Source organism: Pithys albifrons, chromosome 5, assembly GCF_047495875.1.
Source record: "Pithys albifrons albifrons isolate INPA30051 chromosome 5, PitAlb_v1, whole genome shotgun sequence".
Lineage (NCBI taxonomy): Eukaryota > Metazoa > Chordata > Aves > Passeriformes > Thamnophilidae > Pithys > Pithys albifrons.
The window spans coordinates 4,861,673-4,878,003 of NC_092462.1; the positions used below are offsets into that span (position 1 = coordinate 4,861,673).

Below are 16,331 nucleotides of genomic sequence, written 5' to 3' on the forward strand. Positions count from 1 at the left end.
GAGTTTGTTGGTTTCATTAGTTACTTCCTTTCAAGAGATTAAATATCTCCTCAATGCCCTTCTCCTGCTGCCAGCACTTCGGTTTCCAACTGTAAACAGTGCAATTTCTCCCCAGATCCTGCGGCAGCTCTGCTGGCGTGACAGGAGCATTTCAAGTTTGTAAAATGTGGAGGGTTGTAACACTTATTGCAGAAAAACCTCCAAACACAAACCCAACCCAGCAGCTCTCTAGAAAAGCCGCTTTAAAACCCTTCACCACTGCTGTGTCTTCTCACAGCTAAGTGCAGTAGACGGATCAGTCTGAAGTGATTTCCTTTAAGATACATTTTGTAGTGTTGGTAAGGTTCTTTATTCCACAGCTTTTCACCTTCACAACCTTAATCACACCTTAATGAATGTGATGACAAGTTAATGAATTTAGTTTTCCTGATCTCTTTTAGGGTTTCTTACAAGTTTCTTAAATAATTCTCACGTTTTAAGCTGTTTCTGGAATAGCTTTTTCTGTTTGTCTTGGAGCATTCAGGCATAAAATACACACAAGTGTGGTTCATATACCCATGAAGTCTTGAGAAAAAAACTTGTGTTTTGGCTCCAGAACAGAGGCTCTTCCCTTTTGAACTGAAGGAAGCCACACAGCTGATGGTGACTTGACAAAGGCTTATTTAGAGCTTGCTTGTACACTCTCTGTGAGGCTGCCATGGCAAAGCAGGGCTAGCAAAGTGTTTTCATAGATGATAAAAATAATCAATGGAAAATATGCTTGTGCAAAATTAAGATTTTCAAGATTTCACTTCTGTCAAATTGAATTCAGTTTTCTTTAGTGACTGTTCTTTGTGGGGTCAGGCTAAGCTGAATTTGAAAAAAAATCTGTTTGTTGAACAGAAGTGAAATATCCTTCTGAGTCAATTCAACATTTTATTGTTGCACCCATCTATACCTGGCAATTCAGTTCCCTGTTGTTCTCCCTTTTGCTGGGTTTCTGTTGGGCACACAGTGAGTGCTGCTTTCTCGTGTTGTAGTTTTTAATTGAAATATTGGCAGCATTGGGTCAGTATTGCCACGTGCTAAGGGTGCCACCCTGCAATGCCAAGAACTTGACAGAACCTGAGTTACTACATGCTGTACCTACATCACTGATGCAAATCTAGAGCTCTTAGCCTAGGATGTGATGCACAAAAATTTAGTGTCTTCTGTGCCTATGAATTTTATAGGAGTGATGAACTTAAAAGAACAAACAATACAGTTTTGATTGAATGCCAACATATCTTATGTATTCTTTCCCCAAGTAAAGCTGTTAGTCTTGACTCTAAGGAAAATGAGAAAGTTGCATGAGGCTGTGCTCCCCACAGTAGCAAGCTGTGTGATTGCAGCAATTTTATTAGTAATTTTATTAGCCACAAATGGCTATTTTATATTTTTACTGAGAACTGTTTTTATCAAGGTATAACGGAAAACAAAAAAAAAAGGAATTCTAGAAAATATTTGCCTAACAGAATAGCAGAGCAAAAGCTCATCAATCTGGAGAAAGAAGGATTTTAAACTGTGACTTAAAGTAACTGAAGAATCACATTTGAGTTGGTTTTGCACACATCATACTTCATCCAGACCAGACAGGCTGTACCAGGCCACCACCTTCCCCTGGGTCCACGCAAGATTTGCAGGGCATGAGTTGTACTTTTTCCCCTTCTCTGGAAGAAAGAAGACTGAGACCAGAAAGTGTCTGTATGGTGAATTTCACTTAAAGGAAAGTTTTTCTATGTGGGCTTTCAGTTTACTTTGCACTCGGTGATCCCTTTGAAGAGGTAACTTTCTGTTAAGGTCATTTTTTATATGGAAAAATCAGTTCTATGTGACAATTAAGTGTTCTGCTTTCATAGATGACTATACATTAATTTTTAATGCATGAACTTGACATATGTTATAAAGGTTCAAGACGGTCTGTCTCCTCTACTCACAAGGACAGGGAAGATGTCTGATATACTTTTTGTGACTGTTCTTCAGCTTTTCAAACCAAGAAATGCTTGAGGAGTGTACACTTTCTAAGGTTCATGTGCTTACAAAACTGGGAACAATCCATCCAGCATCTTCATTTACGTGACTGCTGCTTAACTGACAATTTTGTGGTGATTAATCTTTTGTCATTTGAAAACAGCACTTGGGAATATCAAATATAAGGGTATTCCCCAGAGCCTAATACAGATATCACCATTCCTGCAAACACTGAAATATGTTGCTTTTGGGTAGTGAATAGATTTGAGTCAGCCTCTATAAAAGGTTATGTGTAATGATAAACTTGTTTTGACTTGTCCCAGATGTCTATTAATAAGGTTTATTAATTGCTCTAAGATATCCTGATTGTATTGAAATATTATTGCAACCTTGTGTCCTGTGTTTGCATATCCTTCATGTGATGCTGGAAAGACTTTGGAATAGCTTCTGTTTTTTGTAAGAATGCAAAACCAGCACGTACTGTTTTCAGCCATGTATGGTACAGAAAGTGATTTCTCTTGGAAGGGAAATATTCTGGGACAAGATGTTCTGAACATTCTTTGAAAGTGATACAGAAACAAAACACTGAGTCAGTCATAATAGTAAAATCTTTCCTTTTATTCTTCATTCTATAAGGAGAATTGATGAGCAATAACTGGACAAACTACTTCTTGTTTTTGGTGACTTACCCACTCAAGAGTGATTTTTCATGACTAAAATATGTTGCAGTATCTTCATGGAGCTGCTTATGATTCAAAGCTTATTTGTCTTTTCCTATGTATCAGCCTAACCCACATAGATCATTCATCCCCACATGAAACACTGTAAATAAATTGCTCAGCTTGGACATTAAACATCCTATCTGGACATACATGTGAGCAAGTTTTCAGGTGTGGTCTGAAAAGATTTCCATGGAAGAAAACCTAGACCAGCTCATTGGGATTAGTCTGCCCTGTTTTTAGCTCTTCAGTGGAACCCACTTTGCTGACATTTTAGCACTGGGCCTATTTCTTGTGTGAGAAGGGTGAATTGCTGTCATTGCCTACCCATGCAGATACCCCTTTTCCCTTTTAAAGCAGCGTTTCAATCTCCATTAGCAAGGGGATGGTGAAGGAAGGGAGACTGTCCCATCCCCTGGGACCTCGGTAAACGTTTTAGCACAGGAAGCGAGATGCAAGTTGCTTCTGCATCAGATGGTTTTACCTCCTGCTAGGTCAAATTTGAATGTCAAACACATTAGCTGTGATGTAAAACACGAGGTGGTGAGTGAAGTGGGGGCCTGTGCTGCAGGATGACATCCTGGTGCTCCTGACAGCTTCACTTCTCCTTATCGTGGGGTGCAGAAAAGACGTGTCCTCAAATATGCTATTTGCATAAGAATGACAGGATGTGATAGGACAAATGAAGATTAATGGGATGCTGTGCTGTCAGCGGTGCCCATTGTCCCGAGATTGATGATGGTCTGCGTTTTGTCTGCATTCATGGGCTCCAGTGGAGTTTAAACCAGAAACTCTCCTGGAGAACTGAATCTTTACGTGCTTTGTTAGCACAGGAGGGCTTGGCTCCCCATTTCCAAGCATCCTGCTTGCTGATATAAAACCACATATTTTACATATTGTGCCAGTGCAGAGGATTTTTTCTGTCTCCTTTTGCATGTTTATTTTGCTTTCTAAAAGCTTTTTGTACCCTGTTCTTCCACTTCCACCTCCTCTTCCATCACCTGCAAGTTTTGCTGCTCTTATTGACTTCATTCTATTAACCACTGGATTTGAATTCAGCTTATTTAGTTTGAGAACCACGTGGATAACACTGAGTTTTCTGTTCTGGTTATGTGAACAAAACAGAACAGAACTGCAGCTGATACTCTTCCTAGCAACTGCCAAGCATGAGGAAAGGGAATGAAACTCCCTTCCCCCATGGTTCAGTTGGATTTGGAGGAGTCTTTTGGGCAGAGAAGTTGAGCAGAGGTTTGTCGAATTCATCTGCCCCTCACAATGTTGATTACTGTGTAGTTATGGGACAATCTTAATTTAAAGCGGCTTGTTTTGATGAAAATAAAAAATGCATGATAGCACCATTTGGCTGAATCAGTAAAGAAATTATAATTTCTTGCCTGCAGCAAAAGTAAATAATCTTTCCTTTTTAAAAAAACATCAAAGTTCAGTCTTTCTGAAGGCTTATGGAAGAAATTCAAATATTTAGGTTTGCAGTTTTGCAAGTTAAAAGGAGTAGCAAAAAATCCTGCACATTTATGCATTATTGTCTGGAAATGTGTATGTGCTGTTATAAAGCAGGTGATGCTACCAGCATGTAGATGCAGGAGCACAAACCTCACTAACACACAGCATGTGTTTTTCTCTTTAGGTATTTGCCTATTTGTGATTTTTATTTTGGTCAGATAAAGCTTACAAATGATTTTTCCTATGCTACAACTTGAACCAGGTAGGATTTCCATTTTCCCAAATATAGTGTAGGACTAAAAAGTTGGAAAGTCACATAGTCCATCAGTCATGTGCCTTGCAGTGACACAATATGGGCAGAGTCCCAGGCAGAAAAGGGGGAGAAGTCTCTGGCTGTCCTCTCTTAGTGTTGCTTCTCTGCAGGTTTCATCGAGGGCAGAGGACCCAAAACTGGATGCTTTAATAAGGAAATGGTGCAGGGACACTTAACTGCATCACAAGACTGGAACAGGTGGGAAAGTATTTCAGGGTAGGAGTAAAAGTATGGGAATGCAATTGCCATGTCTCTCCACACTGCTGAACCTGTAATTATTATATTTTACTTTAAAGACTGAAATGCCTCTCTGCTTGTCAAAGGACACTCCTCATATTCTTGTAAAGCCCTGGGATTAAAACCAGAGAGCAAAATTTCGTGGGTCTCCCTTTCAGTCAGCCAGCACCTCGAGTACTTACATCATCTTGCCCAGGTGCAAGTGTGGTTCTTTGAAATAACAGAAGATGTGGGATTTCTTTTGAAGACAAGATTGTTCTGCAGCATATAATAAATTTTCAGAAAATGAAGCTTTAGGGAAAAATTATATCAAGCTACATGCCCTTGAAAAGAGGATCTGATATTCTAAAATAATTTCACAATTTTGGCACCATCACATTTTCCATCAATTGATTTTCGCTGGTATGTGTTTGAGTTTTTCTTGTAATTGTCTTAAACCTGCAACTGACTGGGGCAAAGAGGTGTCCTGGAAAGTAGCAGTTTCTCAGAGGTTTAACTTTGCCTTTATTAATATCAGATCTCTACTCTTTATGGTGATTAGGTGTTTAAAAAAAAAGTAAGACAAAAAGAGAGAATGAAATTATTTAAAAGTTGTCACATGTTCTTTTCACCTGCCAAACTGAAATAGACAGAATAGACACAGTTGATGAGCAATGCTGTTTGCTGACAAAGATTTCCAAGTTGATGATTTGAGGCTGGATTGCATAGTTAATCCATAGTCCTTAAAGAGCCTGACTACTCTTGAGAATGCAGAGGTAGTTTTTGGAGTTCAAGTACATGTGTGTAAAGTTTCTGTTTAAGTCAAGAACTAGGTTTGAAGATTCACCTGCATCTCCCACCCTCCCTTCCCTCCCCCACCACCTCCTCCCTCACCGACAAAAACTGTTTTCTCATGAGTACAGCAAATAAAATATTTCCAGGTGTGCAAAAGTGATTTTTGTTTCCAACTGTTCGATTGTCAGAGTGTGGAGGGCTGAGTGGTAAATCAGCCTTAAGGCTGCTGTGCTTTTAAAAAACAAAATCTTAGTGGTGACAGCTGAAGAGCACAGTGACTTTTTCACTCAAGATTTATTACTTGCCTGAAAAGAAAGGTTGGAGGGAAAACTTGCTGGGCTGCATACTTTCTCCTTTAGCAGATACACTATAGGGCCAGGGTAAGTTGGCTTTATTTTGTCTGTGAAAACATACATCCAAACAATGTGTGTAAAAATAAAATACTTCAAATGGAACAGAAAAGTCAATATACCTGCTCTTATTCTTTATAGTGGGAGGCATTCCTTACGTCGACTCCGTTGTGTGTTTTAGCATCACTGGTATTTCATAAACTTCTTTGCAGCACATGCCGGAAAAGTAACTTGAAGGTATCAAAGTGTGTTTACTTCATTTGAAAAAGCACAAATCTGGGACACTAAAGGCCAAAGTTTGTTCTCATTCTTACCTGGAATCATAAATTCCAGATGAGGGACACAATTAGAAAGACTCCAAATTAACAATGAAATGGGAGATTGGAAAGGCTATCAGATTCATCTGTGTTGGGTAAATACCATCCCTCCTATCAGTCTGTAACTGATACCAGTTTGGGGGTTTGGGTTTGTGGTTGTTTTTTGTTTTATCTTGCTGCTTTTGTATGTTTTTCTTTTACACTGACATGGAAATGATACTGTATTTCTAAGATAACATGGGGGACATAGAGGGTTAAAATGAATCATGCCTCTACAAATGAGGTGCATGTGAGCAGTGCATGTAGACTGGGTGTAAATTCCTAAGTGCTGGGCTAGGTCAGCTCTAATGTGAGTTCAGTGACAAAGCAAACAATTTTATTTAGAGAAGGAACACTAATTTTATTACCAAGTTTCGTGTGCCTGTGTAGCAACTTTTACCTGCTAAAACTTGTATGTGTGCTTATAAAGGTCTGGGTTGTCACTTCCTGCTTGGATTACTTGAAAACAGTCTATGTGGTGATAAACTCTTCCTTCTAAATCCTTTCAATTCACTCTTCCCGCTTCATGTCGGTGTTTGGGCCATGCAGGGGAGGGACACAACTGAGTATCTCCCAGAGACCTGTGGCTTGGAGGGGTTCCCATGGGAGCATCCTCAGGAATTGTCAGGGCCATAGTGGCTTGAAACTGGAGATAACTGGGCTTCATGGCAGAGGAGCAAAGCACAGCAGGGCGTATTCCACAGGCAGCGTGTTGGATGGCATGAGTCTTATTATATTTAACAAGCTTCATTAGGATGGTGATAACAGTTCAGGAAGAGACATTCCAAACAGTCTTGGTTTTTAAATATTTATGGGAGTGATATTGAAAAGGATGTAAGTGTAGTACTGGGAGCTACAGAAGCTCGAGGAAGGGCTGCAATTATGGTACTTGGGCTGTAGCCACGGACACATTTAGGGCTTGCTTTCCATTTGGTCTTCTGCCCAGCTCTCCTCTTTGTGGATGCAAAGTGCACAGTGTGTGTGTAGGTTTTTTGTGTACACTATATTAAAATAGCATTATGAAGGATGTTGTGTTTGTTGGGCACCCATGAGTTAAGAACTGCCATGGGTAAGATTGTGTGTACAGTCTTAATTCATTCATCTTTGTGCCTGTGCATCATAATGCAGTCTTTATTTACATTAATTAAAGAGGCATGCATTGTGCATGATTAATTAAGTTACATTAATTTAGAAAATTATTTTTACTAGTCATTATGATTGTCTCTTCTTTAATTACCTTAATATGACACTTCCTGTTCTTTTGAGGGCTTTGATTTGCACTGTTTAAAATCAGATGCACAGTCACTTGTTTCTGAGGGGAGTAACCAGACTCCATTGTTTGGTGTCCTGCTGAGATCTGGTTATCTGGTTACTCATCTGGTTATCAGCAGTACAGGACTCTCTGGGCTGGCCATAGAAATCTTGGTTGCTTGAAACAGGTGGCAAATTGACAACTCTGGTGGGTTTTTGTGGGTTCTACTGTGCAAGAATGGGACTTTTACCTGTCATCCAGGATATTTTCTGACAGCAAAAGAATGTTTTGCCCCAATGTACAGACTCCTATTTTTCAGTATGCCCATTCTTTGCGTCAGGCTTTTTTCTTTCTTGTGGACTCAGTTCTGGTGTCCTCTTTCTCTTCCTTCTGCTTGACTGGATTCAAATGACTCCAGCAGTGGGAGAGGTCTCTCACCTGCAATCATTTTGTGAGCCTGGATCCAGCATGACCTAAGACTCTTTACTCAAAACTTGGAAAATATATCTGTGAAATGTCAGGAAACCTCACAAAGCTTTTTCAAATCAAGGTGTTTCAAGTCTTCCTAATGTGGTCAGATCTCAAGACCTCTCTCCAAAGGTTAGGGTGAAATAGTTTTATTTTTATTCATTTTTAAAAATTGTAAATAAAGCAGCATTTTTCCTGGTCTCCTCATGCAACAGCTGAAATGTTTTGACTGGAGCATTACAAAACACATCAGTGAAGGCAGCCAGCCAGCTCAGAAAGGACAAGGAGGTCAAAGCTCGGAACAGCATAAGCTACTAAATGGATTATTTTATAATATAAAATGTTGAGTTACTTCTATATTAACTGTTGATACTTATCTATCCCCTAACAAGGTGGAAGCTGTTCCAGTAAAAAGGGAAGTCGTGGTGAAATAGGAGGCCCAGATGGTACATGTTCAGTGTCAGAACTAAGGGCAGCTCAGGAGGACGAGTGACCAGAGTACACTTTCATTATTTGGTTGCACATTTTAGGCTGGTGACCTTTTCACTTTTAGTTTCAGTTTTAGGAAACTTATGAACCTCAGAGGCTTGTAATGAACAAGCTGGAATATGATCAAATTCTTTATGTTAGTGAAGGACTCTATAAAGAGCTGCTGAATTTAGGGATCAGCTGATATGCACTCGTTTCTCAGTAAGGATATGAATAAATTTTTATTTAAGATTCTTTATGGATATTAGATGCCATCATTAGTCCTTTCCGCTGGTTAGGACCATTTCTTTGTGAAATTTCTGTGGGGAGAAAGGAAAAACAGGGACATCATAGGCAAAATTTTCAAGAGTTGGGCTTTTTTTTAACTTTTTGATTGTGTTGAAGGAGATCCAGCTTTACACTTTATTTGCTCCATCAGTGGTAAAAGCTGGATGTCTTGCATTCATGACTTACATACTCTTAGGGATAAGTAGACATACCACTCATATTCAGTACATATATCAGTGGAAGATAGTAGGTTTGTTCAGGAAAAACAGGTTCTTTCTATAAGAGCTTAATCATATTAAATCTTAACATCCAGCTAAATGCAGTACTATAATAAGAGAAAATGGAACAATCTGGAGGTCAGTGATGAATAATATATCGTTTTCATAAGGTATGTGGAAGGATTGATGTGCATGCATGTAGAGTGCAAAGCTGGGGCTCTCCATGCCCAAGTAAGATGTTAACATCTCCTGTGAACATTGGGCACTTGCTGGATGACCATTTAGGATTCTGGATACCTCAGGGTTGCATATGCCAAAATAATTGAATAACAAAGTTTGAAGCTCTGTATGATTTGATGGATAGACAACTGTAAGAGTTGTCTCAGAATCACAACGTTTTGCTGCTAGAGTTTTAGGGTCACCTGGAAAAATGTGCAGTCAACAAGGTGTTTGAAGCTGATTGAGATGGAAGGATCTGAAAGTTAAATGAGTATTTTGATTGAGTGGTGCCAGGCAATGACTGGGAGGACTCAGCTGTTCTGGAAATCTGAAGTGACTACTTCTTTTGGGGGTTATGTCTCCTACATGTTCTTACTTTGTTGAGGAATTTAATTCAAGAGGATGTAGTTACTTCTTACTTAGTTCTAAATGTAAATGTGTTCCCTGCATGGCAAACTAAGCTTTGTGCTACAGAGAAGCATACACCTGTTATATATGTTCTAAACACACTTTATAACAATACCCTGATTCCTGTCTACAGCATCTTCTTCAATTACTGTTCCCAGTCAGGTGCTGGAAAAGATGATTTGGGGAGCTGCTCTTCCGTGTTGGTGATCGTGGCCTATGCAGAATGGAGAGTCAACTGTTCCTTAAACAGAGACTGTTTGATCCCTCTGATTATCCTTGCTGCCCTCCTCTGAACCTTTTCCAGATCTATTACATAATTTCTGAGAAAAAGGGACCAGGACTTGTGGGTGCAGTATGGGTTTATATGGATGCACAGTGATGGTTTCTGGTTTGACCTTTACTCTTCTATCAAAGGTTCTGAATTTTTAACATTTGAGTTGGTTTTTTGGCTGCTGCCAAGAACTGAACTGGTGTTTTCATCACTGTGTATTGAGACTAGAAGTGGTAATGATTCATCTCACAGCACATCCATTTCTATATGAAGAGAAGATTGTATTTCCCACGTTTGCCACTTTGTGTTTACTTACATTGAACATTATCCAATTACTAAGTCTCCTGGGAGTCTTGGACGGTTCTTTACCCTCAGTCTTCATCCCTGTTGCTTTGAATAACTGTATCATTAGAAATTATGGCTCCTATATGACATAATTTCTTTGGTATTGAACCAAAGGAGATGTAAATTTTCTACAGGAAAAATAGCTGTGATGAAGAGGGTCTGTATTGTGTCGCAATAGAGAGGTAATAGAAAAGGCCTCTACCCTGCCAGTACTTGTTATCTACAGACAGATCCTGACAAGCTCAGTTGGGCTCTTACTGGAAAAAGAGGAATGAGAGATAAAGCATCACACCATGTCATGAGCTTGAGAGAGTTTGTATTCCTTTGCACTGTTCTACATTGGTTCTGGAAAGGAGAGGGAAAAGAACAAGCGTGGCACTGTTTTTGTTATGTCTTGTCAGAAGTGACCATGATGGGTGAGCTGCAGGTCTTGGTGTTGATATTTCCACGGAATTAAGTCTTGTGACTAAGAATAGTGGGCGGCAGTGCACACAGAAAAGTGCTGGGTGCCAGCTTAGTCTGGGGCAAAACACACTCCCAACAGTGCTGCAGAAAATGGAGGGCTCACAGAGCCAGGCCTTGCAGATGGAAAGAGCGTGCTCCAGACTGCAAATAGCTCAGCTCTGCTTCACAAGTTGTTTTTCTTAGCAGTGAATACTTTCTGCAGAAGTCACCGAGCGAGGAGAGGCGGCGTTAGCCGCTTTGCAAGGCAAGTCTTATTCCATTACTTAACAGGGAGGCACGTGAGCTATGTAAGCATGAACACACGCCAGGGTGTGTGTGCTCATCAGTCAGCATGTGAGGTGTGTGTAACTGGCAAACACACACCTTGGAACATGTTTCTGCACCTATAAAATGGCCATTTATTTTAGTTTTATTAAGGAATGTAAATACTCCGTGCCAGCTTACAAAATTCTCTTTTTTATATATAAAATTGAAACATTGTTCTTTCATGCATTTAACACTGAAGTGTGTGAAAGTCTTTAAATACCCGTTTTAGTGCTTAAGGACTAGTTTGATCTGATACCTGAGCTCCTCTGTTGTCTTCATGCACTAAGGATGCCATTGGAGTGGGTGTGAGGAAATGTCACTCACTTCATCCCAGATTTATTTCCCCATTGATTTCTCTTCCCTGTGCTTCTCTGAGCTTTCCCACCTGTACTTAGAAACAACACATTTCCCAGTGGAGCTGGAGCACACACCTTATTCTTCACCCAGAAACACTGGCTACAGAGGATATATTGCTCTTAGGTAATGGTTTGATTCTGTGCACCAGCAGGGAGGTATTTTCTGATACTGCTTCAACTGTCTGCCTGCTGCCAGAAAATGTGTTGCCAAGGCATGGAAGAGTGCAAAGAATCAGCTTGTGCTCCTCACTGCAATTATGGCTATACCTGCCTATACTACCTGTACAAGACTGACACCTTCTTATTGATCTATCAATATCTCCTTTGTGCATCATGCACAGGAGTGATGGAAACAAAGTGAAAGAGCTGTAATGGCTGTAGACACTGTAATTGAGGAATTAGGTGCAGTTCTGTGACTGCTTCTTGAGAACATTGCTGATTAGCATTTATGGAGGACAAAATTCTTCCCTCTTCTATGACTGTGCAACCCTGCTGGAACTGAACTCTGAATTCAGAGTTATGGCTGAAGGCAAATCTTGTGTTTCCTTTTTTGGGTTATTTTTGTTTTTAACTTAATTTTATTTCTAGTGGACAGAGCAAGGAAATGAAAGAAGCCACTACTGAAGGTCCTGGATCATGTGCAGGATTTGTACAAGGCTGGTTTTGTAGAGAATGGGACTCTGTCCTGTCTTTGTTTTCCATGTGAAAATAAGAGTATGTTTCACAGAAGATGCCACATCACAAATAAAGAAACTGTTCAAGCAGACACATTTCCACAACAAAGGCATATTTTGACATGATCTGCCAGCAATGCTGTGACAGAACACAAATAATGTGAGCTCTTGGAAAAGGAAAAATATTAATTGGAACCATTAACTTTCTGAGACACTGAATACATTTTGAAATAAATGCTTTTAATTAGTACTGTTCTAAGAGAAGAAAAGTTGTGGTTTGATTCAGAATCACCAGAATTTGTGTACCTGGCGTGCCACCTGAAGCTTTGGGCTTGTGGAAAAATCCAAACTCATTATTCAAATGGCAGTCTGGTTTGTTTTGGTTTTTTGTTGTTCTTCTGTAGTAAGATTTCTGTGGGTTTACATTTTATTCATGTGGATCTTATTCTCATAAAAATACTGATACAAAAGATCTTAACCTGGAACTCTTTCAGTCCACGCTCAAACTTTTACAGCTATTTTGTTTTCCCATGAGCCAAAGATTGCATTTGTTTCCACCACTGAAATCATTTATGTATAAGCTTTACTTTAAAGCTTAGAATGTGTTTGAATGTTTGTAGAATTGAATTTTAGAAACTCAAGAAAGGGGACTACAATTAGTATCTGATCAGGCAGAAATATATTGTGGATACAAACTGGGCTGAAACAATTGTTGTTTTGGCGATTCTGAACCCTTTGGCTTTGAACATTTTCTGCACATATAAATTCAACATATTTATATAATGTATTTAAGTAACAATTATTGCAATATAATCACTTGATCTATTACTATTTGATATTTTAATAGTTTTTTAATAGTTGCTTTGGCTGTGTTTCCCTTTTCTTTAAGGAGTAACTGTTGTACCTGGTTCTGTTTCTTACTATCACAATGGTCCTGTGCATTACATGCTTTTGTTTCAAAAGCCATCTTATTTATGCACATGAAATTATTACATTTTCTGTGCTTGCTTCTCAAAAAATTAGCTAAAGAATGCTAAATATCTGGACATGTTGGTCTCATTTAATTCCTGTAAGCATAAATACCTGTTTCCTCTAACTCTCTAACTTCTTTATTACCAAGAACTGGAAGAAGAAACACTGAACATTTTGGAAGTTTTGTGCACGTTTTTAAATGACTCTTCGGGCTCCCAAAACGTGGGATCAGCAGATGGCAGTCAAACCAAAGTTCCATCTGGCAGCTTGCAGGGAGATCTCCAAATTCCATGCCTGTAGGAGAAAGTGGAAGGAGAGTCTGTGTGACAGAGCTGTGTCAGAAGAGATGTCCCTACACATTTGTAAATAGAGACAGGTTTGTCAAACCTTAGAAAAGAGAGCTTTGATTTCTGTCTGTCTGGGATTTGCATGTGGTGTTTGTTTTCAGTTCTTTGGACATTTTTTCCTGCATCTGTGGATGTTTTGAAAAGAGCAAACTGGTGATTAGATTTTCTCACTTGTGTTCTAGAAATTGGTCTACTTAAAAATATTTTCTTAGGCAAGATATGTGAGGAAAGAGCTTTGGTTTTTATACCTGGAGTCTCTGTCACTGTGGAGTAATGTGTTTTTTAATTGATCAATTGATTTTTTTTAAAGAATAAATGTTTCTTTAATTCAAGATGGTTAATGCTTATAAAGAGTAGAACATTTTTAAAATTTTTTACTTGTAGTTTTTTTTTTTTTAGAATTTCAGCTAAGACTATTCAGTATTAAATGACCTTTTTATTTAAATCCTGTTCTAAATAATTATGGCACTTGTACAGCAGTACAGCTGAATTTAACTAGTTGATGGAGTAGTTTCCTAAAACTTCAGCTCCCATATGACAGAGTTGTTGCAAGGCTTAGCTGCTGAAAGCATGAGAACTAAAAGGAGTTGTAGAGTTCAAAGTGTCATTATGCATTTATTATACTATTACTGTATTTTCATGTTTTTTCACTTTACACTGTGTCATCTTTGCTTTTCTCATGTATATTGCAAATTTTGTCCTCTGTTGTGTTCTCTCTGCTATTAGGAGGGGAAGAGAAAAAAAAAACTTAAACCAAAACAAGCCAATGAAACAAAAAACCTTGTGGGAAAAATACTCTAAGGGTTTATCATGAGTCAGTATTTTCAGTTCACACTTCACATCTCCCTTTCCCCTAAAGGGATTAACACTGCCTATTAATTGAAGAGCACAGTTTATACTAAGCATTATTTAACTTATACTGGTGGAATTACTGTACTTCCTGTTTTGTATTCACAATAATAGGTTTCTGAAGAGTTGCCTTTGTATAAATACCTCACTGACATTTCAGGCAAGTACATTCATGTCTTGGAGTAAGCACGAAAGAGTAATGTGCTAGAACACTGCTAAAGAAGGAAATCTCTTTGTGTTTCATAAATGATACCCCTAAAGCCTTTTAAAAATCCATGTTTTTAAATGACAGCTGTACATTGGGTTTGTTTCTTTATGGTATTATGGCTCGAATTGGCTCTAGTAAGCCATAAAGGGGAAATTGTAGCTTCAGCAAGGAATCTTCTCCACGCCTGGAGTGCTTTGCCAGGAAGCCTGAATACTGTCATTATGGAAAAGCAAATCTCCAGAATCTGCCAGTGTTAAAAGGAAGTGAAGACTTCATAATAAACAAGATGTTAGTGCAAGTACAAATTCCTTTGTATATCTCTTAGCCCCATTTAAAGTCACTTGAAAAAAATCAGGGGGCTGGGGGCGAGCCCAGGGGTTAAAGTTTGCACCAGACTTTGTGTCCAAGTTTTGTCTGCAGTGGTTGTGGAACTGCACAGTTCTTATGATGGCCAAGGCTGATAATACACAATGAAGGTCAGGTCAGAACTAATTAGGTTTTATTATCAAAAGTTGGTTGCTAATGCTTACTGACCATCTGGTTAGTCCTGAAATTTATTTTGAGTCTCTAGAGAAGGAGAAAAAGATCAGAGACACCAGTAATACAGACTTTTTTTTACATGAGCATTGAAATTAATAGAAAATATGTAGCCTCTGTTGAGGGGCTGAAAGAGCTCTGATAATGTTTATATGTATTATTTATTTGTTTAGGATGCACAAGATTTACACTGGGCTGTATCTCTGGTTCTGTTCTCTTTACTTTTTAATTAGTTGCTACCCTATTATGTGGGCACACCACTGCTGTCCAGGATGCATGAAGTGAATTTTTACATGCCAAAATACATAGAAAAAAGTAAACCTATAGGAGGATAATTTTTTTCTCCTTCAAATTTAAGCTGCTACCTGTAGCTTTCCATATTGGCCAGTTAAAACCTCTGATAAAAATACTGTAAAAAACAGTCTTGTGTCTTTGTGCTCAGTTTCACTTTAGTTTTCATCAGGTCTGTAAATGACACACCAAAGATATTATGTGTTTAATCCTGAAGTCATCTTCATCCTGTTTTATAGTCTGAGAGGAAAAAAAAAGTGGGGAATTTCCTTTTAAGATACCCTTGTTTCCTGCCTTCTCTTTAATCTCCATATGGGATACACTTCCCAGAGAAGTGTCAGCTGGCAATTACTAGCAGTAGCAATGTTGTATGTGCAGGACCTGAAGTGAAAAGATGTTCAGTCATTGCACTTTCGTGCAAGGTAAGGCAAGTCACACATAAACCTAAATTAACAAAACTTAAGTAACTTGGCAATCAATTTCCCCTGTGTACCAGTTCTGATTTGCCTGCCTGAAAGCCTGCTCGTGTCTGGTCTGTTGGCAAGGTTTGCACAGTTGTGACAGTGTTGGTTTAACTAAATGTCCCCAAGAGCTGTATTTCTCCAGCTAAGCTGGCAGAAGGCTCTGGTGCAGATTTTCTGCTGATGTAGCTGCACCTTTTCCCTCAATGATGTGAGCCAAGAAAGGCCGAAAAGAAAAAAGCCTCAATTCTTTCTAATTCTGTGACTGGTGTGGTATCAAAACCTACATACCATTAAAAAAATAATGTCCAACATTATCCACTCTTAAATATTCTGGGATTGCTCTTTGTTCTGTGCTGACCTGTCTCTTTAAGTTTTCATGACAATGTTGCAGATGATTCTGAGACTTTAAAAAAAGGAATAATTTGTGTAGATTAAATCAAGCCTCTGAAAAACTGCAGGCTCCTCATCATTGGAGCATTGGTGAGGATCCAAACAGGAGGATTGCTTTTCCTGAAAGGATTCACCTAGATTTGGCCATGGAAAATATATTTGCTCAGCAAATTTAATCAGCTTATCATAAAATTCTGTAAGCATCTTCTGTGTTTTGGGTAGTCTGGACAACATTCTGCTTTAACTGCAGCCTCATCTCCCATGATATCTGCAAAGCATGAAACTGGACTTGGGCTTGCCTGGAGGGAAGAGGTGAGAATTCTGAGGCCCCACCAC

General features: G+C 38.9%; 1 protein-coding gene across 2 annotated transcripts in view; it reads left to right on the plus strand.

The window, feature by feature from the left end:
* AFG2A (AFG2 AAA ATPase homolog A) overlaps positions 1 to 16,331 on the plus strand; it is a 170,996-nt gene that overhangs the window by 53,259 nt on the left and 101,406 nt on the right. The window lies entirely within an intron of this gene.